The sequence below is a fragment of the Elgaria multicarinata genome, chromosome 1 (genome assembly GCF_023053635.1).
Source record: "Elgaria multicarinata webbii isolate HBS135686 ecotype San Diego chromosome 1, rElgMul1.1.pri, whole genome shotgun sequence".
NCBI lineage: Eukaryota > Metazoa > Chordata > Lepidosauria > Squamata > Anguidae > Elgaria > Elgaria multicarinata.
The window spans coordinates 22,226,561-22,238,984 of record NC_086171.1 but is presented as its reverse complement, the minus strand read 5'-3'; positions in this window follow the sequence as shown (position 1 = coordinate 22,238,984).

Here is a 12,424-nt window from a genome sequence, read left to right as displayed (position 1 = left end):
ATCAGCATCTTGGTGCGTGTTTTTTTTTTAAAAAAAATTAAATGTGCAAAATGTTGCTTACATGTGCCTTTTTCAATTGAGCAGAAGTGCACATATTTTGTACTTGGGTATCCATATCCAATTACAAGATGTAATGTTAGATTTAGTTTTTTAAAAACAACAACACAGAGGCTGGGAAAAGAAAGCGACAGCAGTGGAGAGATGGTTAGTGAGTGAGCACTCATAACTTACTGTGTGTGTAAGAGAGAGAAAGAGAAAAACAGGAAAATATTCTGGGCACCTAAATGAAACAGGACATGGAGAGGTGCAAGGGGTGTGCGTGGACATTTATGCATAGAGAAACTAAATGCAGAGTCACAAGCAACACCTTGATTAGGGCCAACCAAAATTCCACAAAAATGTGCAAGCTTCAGAGTTCTATAGAACTCTCCATCAGACTAGGTGGCACAGAAACAAATGGGAGACAGATAACTCCAAACATTCGGCCACATGTTGTAAGCTTGCACATTTTCTGTGGAATTCTGGTTGTTCCTAATAAAGGTAAGATCTAGATCTAAATAGATAAAGATATGTCCTGAACCAGCAGAGCATTATTTGTTTTTTTGTTAAGTGCAAAATGTGTGTTTATCGCAGACATGAACAAAATTGAGCATATTGTTGAAACTCTCTGTATGAGAGAAAGTGCATCTACAGGAGCATGTGATGGGGGAGGGAGCATGCCAGAAAAGCCTGTTATGTACATGTGAAAGAGAGGAAACTTATTGTGGTGATTGCACGGGCATGTGAGTGGACAAGAGAGAGATCTGGGTTGTGGGTGGGTGAGTGAGGGACATAACAAAGGGGCAATGTTTGTAGCATTCTCCAATGAGGCATTAGACCTTGAACATCCTTTCAGCTCACCACCAGGCCTGAATGTCCCGCAAGCGGGTGGCTCATTACCCACACAAAATGTGAACGTCTCTACTAATTGCTCAATCTCATCTCTAAGCTTAATTACTAAAATACAGTACGTTGCTAAAAACGTTTAACAAAAGATGCAATCTGTCAAAAAGACTAAAAGCAAAGCACATTCCACTAAGGAAAAGAAATGAAGGTCAGTTTAAGTGCACGCATATAAAATGTGCTAAACATCTTTATGGTATCCAAATTTTCCTCTCTCTTTTTTTTTTTTTTTTAAAAAAATAACCAATACTCAGTCTTACTAAGAAGCTTTTCTGCTGCTAGGTGGCTGGCCTCCCTGTCTGTACATCCTTCGGATGTAGGCTCTAACAAGTGCAACCCACGCAATCCCCTTAGGAAGCTTTTTTCCCTGAGCTGAATTTACACGCAGAGAGATGGCTACCCTTGACCCTCTCTGGATTGCCCTCCTCCCACCTCGTGCTCCCCCCACAAAAAAATAATAATCTCTCCACACATGCCAAAAGCCAAGCAAAAACACTTGCTGCCCCCTGAAGCCGAGATGTGCGGCTATCGGAAACCGGACCCAGAACGCTCTGCCGGCGCGCGCGCGCAGACCCACCCCGCACCCCAGAGCCCCCTCTAAGCTGACCCCGGCGCACGCCGTCCGAACACGCGACGGTGAGCCGAAGGGGCGGAAGAAGGACGCCGCTCTCTGGGGCGGGGGGCGGGCAGCGCCGGCGCTTCTCACCTTCTTCTGCAGCAGCGGCTGCCGAGACGTTGTTACTGCTGGCTCGGGGAAGGACGCTTCCTCCGGATCCCGACCCTATCCTGCGTGGGGGGTGGGGGGAGAAGGAGCTGCCTCTGCTCAGACCTGGGACTCATCATCGCCAAGCCAGGAATGCACTGGGGAGGGAAGCGGGGGGTGGGGAGGGAGAGGTGACGAACCGAGCTGCCCGCTCGCTCAGCAGCTTTTCCTGCCGAGTCCTGCCGCCTTGCTATAAATCCGCGCCGGCGCGCCCCTCCCTCCGCCGCTTTCCGGGGCTGCTGCTGCCGCCGCCGCCGAGGGAGGCGGGAGATGGGCGCCCGTGCCCTGGGCCGAGAGGGAGACGGAGGATGCCCGCCTTCCCCCCTTGGCTCCCACTCCCCACCCCGCAGTCGGTCGCCTCCGCCACCTCCTCCCTGGAGGCAAGGCTGCAGGCCTCGAAGGGGCGCTGCGGCAGGGAAACGCGTGCGCGCCTCGCCCGCTGCTACAGTCCCCCGCTCGCTTCCCTCCGCGGTGGCTTCAGGGGCAGATAGAGTGCCGGCTGCTCGGCTCATGCCTTGCCTCAGGGACGGCTGCCCTCCGCCTCCTCCCTTTGTGGTTGGAGGAAGCCCGTTGCGGTTCGGGTTGCAATCCGACGCACGCTTGCCTGGAATCAAGCCCCTTTATTGAACGCGTGGGGACTTGTTTCCGAGAAAGCCTGCCCTGCAGCCTCCCCCCACACTCGTGCCCTCCAGATGTGTTGGACTACAACTCCCAGCCAGCTGTTTCACAGGATTGGACTGTTCGATATTCCCTACTTTGGTTGTATCCGGTGTTAGATCTACTTAGAGTAGATCCATTGAAGTGAATGGGATCCACGTTAGACGAACATTGGATACAAAGCTTTGATTCTTTTCGCACAGGCTTTGGCTCCGCACAGGTGTACGGAACAGCCCAATCATTAAGGGAGGCCCTGTGGTAGAGGAGTGATGGAAATGTACCACTTCTGGAATGCAGGTATGTGTATGGGGAGCTCAGATGACACACTAAGCCATGGTTAGGCCGCTAACCCTTTTGCAGCAAATGGTTAGTCAGCGTGTTTAAACCGTGGGTATGTAGCCACCAGGGTTAGGAATGGTTCACACGACACGCTAAGCCATAACGTTTAGCTCAAAATGCTTAGCCACTGTGGCTTAGCGTGTCCTCTGAACGTGTCCTTGAAGCTTACCTGCATGGGGAGCGCTACAATTGGGGGTGCAGTCCTATGCCTGTTTAGCCAGAATCCTGGGAGTTGTAAATCCTTTTCTTGGTCTAAACATACATAAGCTTGTGCCCTTACTTCTCCATTGTTTTCATAATTTAATTCTCCAGTTATTTAATTTACAGATGTATATATGCCGCCCCTCAACCAAGGTAGACCCCAAGGCAGGGGACTGAAAAGAAACTGTGTAATTACAACCCATTTAAGGACAAGTTTAGTAAAGCAATTAATATAAACCATAGTTGGAATACAGCAGACAACAAATTAAAAGCTTCTTTTAAACCTATCCAGCCCCAAAGCCTTGGGGATTTAAAACAAACAAAACTCTGCAAAATCCTTGAAGCTCTGCAGTTCAATGCTTCAGCAGCTATTGCCATGTCCCTGTCTTTCCAAGATCAGTTTCATTCTCCCACTGTGCTTTCACGACACCAGCATGTGACCATTGCTACAATTAAAAACAAATGAAACCTCAAAATCATACTGCCGTATTATGACAATCTAGTATAATAAAGATTGTGGTTAGCTACTGGAAGCCTGCATGCCAACTGTTGCGTCCATACATCCGTCTTTCCTGTCTTCCTCCCCTCTGTATTCTTTTCCTGGAAATTGGAAGCGTGAATTTAAAGTAGCACATTGACATATTTCACTGTTATTTCTGGATAACATACTACATGGGCAATGCAAAATCCTTGCTAAGCAACAGTCCCTTGTGTTTTCTCTCCTTTTCCAAGGAACTCTTTCCCACATACTGTATGAGTGCAAGTATGCGGAGGAACATTTATAGGGTCAGGCAAGCACAGAGAGAAGGACATGACCTACTTCTCCAGTATAGGTGCTAGCCAATCACATTGCCAATCACTGTCAAAGAAGAATTTCCCTGTTACAGCAAAACAAGAACCAGCCCTGGCATCAGTACATGGTATCTTTGGACAGGTACAGGATTCCTGTGCCCTCACAGACTCCACCACTGCACTGACATCTGCTCTGGGCCCTCCACATTGAGCATCTTGGGAATGTGGTTTGAAATTTCCCACAATGCCCTAGAACACAAAGTGTCAAACTTTGTTTAGCCAAGGGCTAAATTCATTTTCAGAGAAGCTCTCGGCCCAGTGATGGTTGGGTTCGCAGCCGAAAGGAGCCGGGCTAAAGGCAGGGGTTGGGGGCAAAATACCAGTGTATTTCAGCTTATAGCTCTTACTGACAGTAACTGAGCCTCTTCAACCTTTTAGAAGTGGAGGGGGGACACAAAAGCTGGAGAACCTCCAAATGATCAGCTTTTGGGAGAAAGGGGGTATGATTTTCAGGGAAATCACAGAAGGCCAGATTTGGCCCACAGGTCTGAGGTCCATCACACCTTCCTTGCAGCACTGCTGCTTTGGCCCCCTTCAAACCAGGAACCAGGCTTGACAACAGCCCAGAGGCAGGCATAGGCAGACACGAAAAAGAAGCAACTGAGTAGGCTCATGTAAAGTGAACACTGGAGTTATTACTTAGCACAGAGTGAAACCCTGAAGTGAATAAGCCCTCAATTACTAATTTCCTGCATACCACTCCTTCCTACACACTCTCCACCCCTGTTTGTTAACTCTCATTCCAGCACACCCACCATTCTTCTTCTCAGGTCGCCTTTAGTTGTGGCCCGTATCTGTCATCTTGACAACATTTGATTTATTTTAACTGAGGTAGATATGATCGGTTGATGTTATTGTTATTTTTGAAAAAGAGCCAATTGGCCATAAATTGGGATTTTACTGCCTCAGGGAGGGAGAAAAAAATGCCAGTTTTATTTGGAACTCCCCCCTCCCCGCCACCCAAGACCTTTCCAATAAAAAGAAAAGAGAAAATGCAGCCTTGGCAGCTTGAAAACTGCAAAAATAAATAAATTGCTGGAACCAATATTTGAACTAAGGACATTATATTTTGGGGAACAGATGCATCGTTTACTTGGGAACACAATGCCTTATGCTCCATTACATGGAACAGGAATACCAGAGTAAGTAATGAACATAACGCGTAATTTCCAGGAATACCATAATGAGTAATTTTCAAAATGGGTGATCCAACATGTTTCACTTCTGGTTCCCAGCAATCCTAGGGGCAGATTTACAGGTTGGCAAATCCAACCTGTAGCCAACACATGACCTTCAGAACCTAATATGAATGTCTGCTGATCCCACTTTCTTTTGGGACTCAGAACATGCAGATGTTGTAACTTTGATGGTGCTATATAAATAAATAATAATAATAATAATAATAATAATAATAATAATAATAATAAGTCAGATTTCCCCTCCAGACTTTTGTAACATGTTGCCTGATGAAGGGACTTCAAGATCTCAAAAACATTGGTGTGATTGTTTGGTTGCCCTCATAAAGGTCTCATACTAATATGGATAATGAGTGGAAAGACTGATAATTGGGGTCAAAGTTCCAGATCTGCCATGTTGATCCCTTTCCTATACATGTTTACTCAGCCCTAAGTCCCACTGTGGTCAATAGGACTTACTACCTGGTAAGTGTGTTCAGGACTGCCGCCTGGAGGTTACTTCTGACACATCTAGGATTTTTCTGTTAATATGTGAGAGATATTATATTATATACTTATTATACTCAAGGGTGATTAAGGAGCAGTGGAGGCTGGTGGCTGCAATTTTCATGGGTCTGTGAATGAATTCTGGATTTCAGTCAGAATCAGCCAGAACTCTAAAAGAAAAAACTATCCAAGGTGCTGAACCCATTTTGTGGATAGGGTTAAGCATTTTAGATAGTTCCTTTAGAGGTCTGGCTGGTTCTGACTGAAACCCAGAATTCATTCACAGCCCCACGAAAATTGCAGTCACCAGCTGCCACTGGTAAGGTGTTATTTAGGGCAACGAAGCCCTGGCCAATGAAAATGGGTCTCCCTCAACACAGAGAAGTCTCTCTGAACTTTTGAAATTCGCTAGCCATTGGTCACATACTTTTAGCCATAAGGACTAGAAACCTGTGGAATTCTGAAAGAAAGAAAAAGATTGAGATTTTCTGAGAGTTGAATTCTGCAGCCTATAACAGGTTTTTATTTGTAAGTAACACACACAGAATCATGGAATACACCCAGCCCTGGTTGCATTTTCACCTGTTAGGAATATTTACAAGTACTTTCTCTCTGGAAGGCTTTTGTATGCTATAGCCTATAAGTAAGGCTCCAGTTTACCTAACTTTTGTTCTAAAAAGAACCAATCAGCAAGGTTATATATACAGCGATGAATTCCTAAAATATTTTTAAAAATAAGTGATGGAGAGCAAACATGCCTAATAAATAGTCCTTTCTAATTTTATTTGTGCTCCAAAATGAGAAGATTGTGGTGAATAGCAACTCTGGTCAAAAAGCAATATATCAGTCCAAAGTGTCCTCCTCTTCTTCTCGGCACCTCTCGCCTGCCTGAATTTAGGTGAAGGACTGCATGTATCCCTTGGGCTGCAAGTTGCCTACTCCTGCACTAGAGTAGCATAATTATGAGCCAGTATTGGTACTGAGGTGGAATTCCTCCTATCATGAACTGGCACAACATCTGTTTGGGTGCAATCCTAACAGCAGCATAACTCCCATTTAATTTAATATTGCCAGGTCTACTGGTATTCGCAAAATTCCTGTTTCCCCCCAAAAAAAATTTCACCTGAGATGCTCAAAAAAGAAAGGGAGGAGGGAGATAAAACCAACCATGTCGAAAACAAGACTCCTTGGGAGACACGAAGGAGGAAATTTCAGGCATAATGACACACTGTTTGTATTTCATCATGATAATTGACAAAAATCACCACAATTCAATTTTTGGCAGGTTTTGTAAGCAGATGGTCTTCCCATTTCTAAAATGCATTTCCCGCCTCCCTGGCTAATTATATTGATTTCTATCAAACTGTGACATTCTTTCGCTGGCAATTTGAGTGCTTCAGCCATTATTTCCCAAAAACTTTCTTGGTTGTAGCCGGAGAAAATATAGGTCACTATTGAAATATACACAATGTCACTGATTTATCTAGCTGTTCATCCAAAAATAACTGCCAAGTTCACATTAGCTTTTTCGCCCCAACATCCCCCTCTGCTGAAATCTCTAGATCAAGATAGCACAGTGCTGAGTAGAACTCAAAATAAATGCCTGAACAGAAGGAAAGAGCAGATGCTTGTGTTTCGGATTTGAATATTTGCAGATGACAAAGAAGATTCCATACGGAGGTCCCCAAGAAAAATGTTAGGCTACCTTGGCTATGTGCCCAATTGAATTGCCATCTTTTCCTGGCACAGATCTCGAGTAAGGCACACACAACAATTTAGCAGGGGGAGAACGGCTAAATTGGATTATCCCATCTCCGTGCTGGGAAAAGCTGACCTGCTGAAAGTGAGACAGTTACAGCCCAAAGGCCCCTCTAGAAATGAGCAGCAACTTTAATATCCATTCCTGTGCCCTCATATTCTGTACTTTCTTTGTCATTGTGACCCTCCCCGGAGTTCCACCTCTTGCTATTTCACATGTGCCACTTTTAAATCCATCTTGTTTCTTAATTTAATGTGTTTATTTGTTACATTTAAATCTCTACTTTCCTCCAAGGAGCCCAAGGCTACATATATGAACCTCCTCCTCTCCATTTGATCCTCACAACAACCTTCTGAGGTAGGTTAGGTTGAGAGTCAGTGACTGGCTCAAAGTCACCCAGTGAGCTTCCTGGCAGAGTGGAAGACTAGAACCCGGATCTCCTCAGTCCTAGTCCAACACTCTAACCACTACACCACATGTACTCTTCACACAGTCAACCCTAACGCCCAAGTTTCAAACCTTTCCTGGCTTTCTCACATACTTCTAATAGCCCACTCATTCTGTTGTCAAACAGCCAGTGCTGAAAATGAGGTGGGAGGATTGGGAAAGAGATTGGCATGAAGTTAGATTGTTCGAAGATATGGCAGAGGCCAGGATAAGGTAGACTTGAGCAAGAGGAACTCTGCATCAGCTGTATAAGTTGAGCTGAGAATCTGCCTCCTGTGTAAAATGCTGGTGGAAGGTAGAATATCTTTCCAGTGGAGACTGGTGGCTCTGATGTCAGTGGGGTCTTCTGAACCAGAACCTGGCTTTGCTTGAGAGCATCAGCAGGACTTCTGGTAGCTTTTAGCTGATACATTTCTACAAACAATCCAAGGACTGTATTTTTTGCCTGTGTCCCATAGCTTAGAGCATTTATGGAATTATGTAGACTGTACAATACTACATATGCTTACCTGGGAATAAGTCCACTGAACACAATAGGATTTCTGTGAAGATTATGTATAAGAGTGCATTTGCCATAATTTACCCCAGGCTTGCATGGGGCGACTTGTGTGCACAAGAGACACTTAAAAATAAAAAAAATCCCAGGATGCCTTTCTTCAATTACAGTACGAGCTTTCCACCCTCCTGCCCACTTACCCCACATATTCAGAGTCGCCTACTATTTAAATAGGCAGTCTGGTTTTAGCTGTGGTAGTGTAAACTGTGCCTTGCACTTTCTCACTTAAAGTAACACCCAAAAGCCTGTCAGGAAAGCATCCCTTTTACATTCAAACTCTACTATATGTGACTTTCTAGGGGCCAAAGAGCATAGTAGAATCAAATACTGTCTTCTTTACACCTCTTCCCTATTTCTGGCTGTTTCACATCAGTGTGCCCCTTACAACTGTAAACCTTGCAGAGACTCTGGCTGGCACTTCACTATAAAAGAAAGATGGGGGGTGGGGGAGAAATAAAGAAAAGCTGTAATTAAAGCTGCAGGGATCAGACACTGACTAATTAAAGAACAATTCACCACTAATCTACCCTCAGTTGCTGCCTCTGAACAGGAAGCAATTAAGGGGGCAGACTTTACTAGGAGAAAGCCATTCAATAGTGCTGTAGAAGGCCTTGGCAGAACCAGACTTACTTGTAAGTATTATAGAAAGCTCTTAGCCCTAGGAAAGAGCAATGATGGACAATATAGCACGTACAACCACTGGTTTAATTCAGCTTCTGGCTGATGGTGGAAAAGCAATGCCTCAACTGCACTGAAAAGGTGTCTAGTCTGGAAGTGGCCTTGTCTTTCTGCCAGAAGTAGTTCTGACGGCTGAAGGATTAGGCTCTCAGAGGGTTGGGTAGAGCTGAAGATGTTTGGACGTCCCCTTTCTGAGCAGAGACTCTGAGATAAAACCAGAATATTTTCAGCCTTGATTCATACATTACTGCAGTCACGTAGGAATGTCCTTCCCATACATTTTCCCCATGACTCTGAGTGAACTTCTGTTATGTCTGAAGTAACATTTTGGAATAAATGATGTGGTTCTCTCTCACCTGAATGTTGCCTGGAGAGCAAACGAGTTTATAGTTGATGCTCAGAAACCCCACACTGTATAATAGAAACTTACAAGTCCTAGTCCTGCCTTAACATGTGAAGGGCAGAATCATAAATTGTTGAGTTGGAAGGGACCACAATCCTCTACAATGTGGAGGAAAACCAATTAAACAATCCATGAGAGGTGGCTGTCCAGCTGCTTCTTAAAAACCCACAACCTGCATAGATAGACTGTTCCAGTGTTGTACGGACCTTACTTTCAGGAAATTTTTCCTTATATTTAATTGGAATCAAGGTAGCTGTAACTTATACCCATTATTTCAGGTCCTAATTTCTGTGGCCATAGAAAATAGTTCTTGACCATCTTCTCTGCGGCATCCTTTTATGTACTTGAACATGGCTAACGTGTCTCCCCTCAATCTTTTCTCCAGACTAAACATCCCAGGTTCCTTTGGCCTGTCCTCAAGTCCCTGTATCATCTTTGTTACCTTCCTCTGAATGCTCACTGAATCCTCACTGGATTCTTCCCCTCTATCATGTTCCTATCACCAAACCCTCCACACGTTGGTGGAGATGGGGTAGCCATGTATCCCCTTTTTCAGAGGACAGTCCTTTATATGAAGAGCTACCAGAAGAGTGTCCTCTATTTGAAGACATCCTCTCTTTGATGGGCTGCCCAGTGCAAGGCCTGGTTTAAAGATAACCCTCCAAAGGAAGAGCCCAGGGGCCCTGGAGTTGCCCATCAACAGTCAGCACTTGGACAGCAGACTGAGCAAGGCTCACAAGTCATCTTCCACTGCATACACTGCAGTGTATTTCTATTTAAATTATAAATGTGCATTCTGACATATAAATTAGCACTAGAAAATGTCATGAAATTCCCAGGTTCTCTTTTTTAGGCAGTGCTGAAGTGGCCACCCTAAGCCGGAGGAGGTCTGTCACAAGAAGCCTGAGTTCATGTAGACTCCCACATGACTTAGATACCTGTGTGATCATGAGCACAGTATCCTCCCCACTGTGGACCTTAATCCTCAACAAATGTGTGTGTGGCCAGGTGATAGGGACTTAAAGGAGCGCATGGGCAGTGCTCTCCTCCTCACTTGCCGAAAATTGACAGCCCAATAGCGCTACACACATGGGTCTCTGCCCTTAGGGATGTTTGTATGAAAGCTGTTTGTTAAGCTACTACTAAAACAATTTCCTAGGCTGAGCACAATACATACTGACGGTGTCCTTTCCCCCCTCCCCCACAGAATGTGTATGTTTTTGAGCCCACACAATGCAGAAATATCTATAATAAAGAATAGAAGCCAACAACTATGTAATACAAGTGGGCAAAGACAATTTTAGCCAAGGAAATCAGGGCGTGACAAAGACATCAGGAGAAACAACCCTGTCATATAGTTACATCTGCAGAAAATGTTTTTTCTCAGCAACACACATGAAAGGAAGCGTGGGATCAATTAAGGCTGAACAGAACCTTACTGAGACAAGGTCAGTATCTGTTTCACATCTCTAAGACTGTGGCATGAAATCTGATATCTAGTGAAGCTGACAAAACCTCAGCTTCATTACAAAAAAACTTTGAAAAGGTGGGGTGATTTCAGAAGCCAGAACATCTCCTGGTGGCAGTGGGGGAGAAGATTTCTGCTTAGTGCTTTGACCTTACCCCATTGCTATGTTTCTGAACCTCTGCTCCTACAGCTTGCCAAATCCCCAATTATAGACCAGGGTGGGCAATGCGTGGTCCTCCAGATGTTTCGGTGAATCAGGCCTCACTTAAGCAGACCTTTAGATAAACAGACTTTCTGGTTACCAGGAGTTACACTGAAACAAGAGAACACTGAGTGCGCATAGTGCAATCGGATAATCAAGGAAATTCAACAAAATCCTGGGAGGGGCAGACCTCAGGCTTCAGTGACCTGCTTTGTTCTTTACTAGAACCCCAAGGTCCAATCAAAACCAATGCAAAATAATGGTGCAGGCAGAGGAAGCAGACATGCACTTAGAATGAAGGGACAGGGTGACTCTGAGCACACGCTCAGCCTAGGAAATTGTTTTAGTAGTAGCCTACAGTACTTTCACACAAATATTCCTAGGGGCAGAGAGCCAGGGAGCAAGTAGGCAGTGGTATCTACTGTCCCCCCCCTTCTCACCACCACTGTTGTCTGGGCCAGAGAGAGAAAGAGAGGCAGGTGAACAAGGTAGTGGTGATTAGGAGGAGGAACTCTGGGGAACACATGTCAGTGGCCCCCTGCTGAAATATGGGCCCTTGGCAAGAGTCCAGCCATGCTGACCCTTGATGCTGGCCCAGAGCTAGCCCCCATCTATACTACAATGGGATTGCTCCTCATTGAATATAAACCTGAATTTTCGTAGATTCGAATCTAGGCAAAGAGCATCACACTGCAGTGGTTATTAATGCGCACAAACGAGGCTACGGAATGCTAAAGCTTTATGTGCAGACCTCCGCGGGAAGAAACGAGGCAGCCAGAGGAGGACGCAATAGGTGGGAAGGCGGGAAATCGGCCAATCACTTTGTCCTGCCCTCAAAGTTACGCCCACATTTCAAAATGCGATTTAACTCCCCCAAGGACACATAACTATAATGCGGTGCAAACTCGAAGGTTGATCCAAAAGTCGCGGTAAATCGCAACTACGAATATGCGCATTATCGGGTTAAAAAGCCGGTGCTGTGGCGAATGGGCGGCTGCGTCGTGTGTCCTAAAATGCGAATCTGCACATTTAGGTCGGGATAAAGAAGCTGTATAGATATGGGAGCTTGTCTCCTGGGTCATATAATGCTGATATTGTACCGTCTTCACAGCTGCAGATCTTTTCTGAGTTGAAGCCACCGAACATGTCTTTGGGATTTGCTGCCCCAGGAGGCTCCCCAGCTTCCTCTGTATTTGTTTTTTTTAGGGTCCAGGTCAAGCCCCTCCGGTTTACATAAACATTCGATGTGGACGGTGGCTGAAAGGGGTCAGCTTTAGCTTGTTCTCCTCTGGTGCTGTTTCAGTTCAAGCTGCAGCCGTTTTATTGATTGTGATGTTAATGCTGTTGTTGGCAAGCGCGTTCCGTTCATGCACTTGTGTTTGGTTTTATTATACTTATGAGTATCTTGAGCCATCTTGAATGCTCACTGTGGACAGAAAAGTAGGATAGAAATATTTAAGTAACATATTATCATA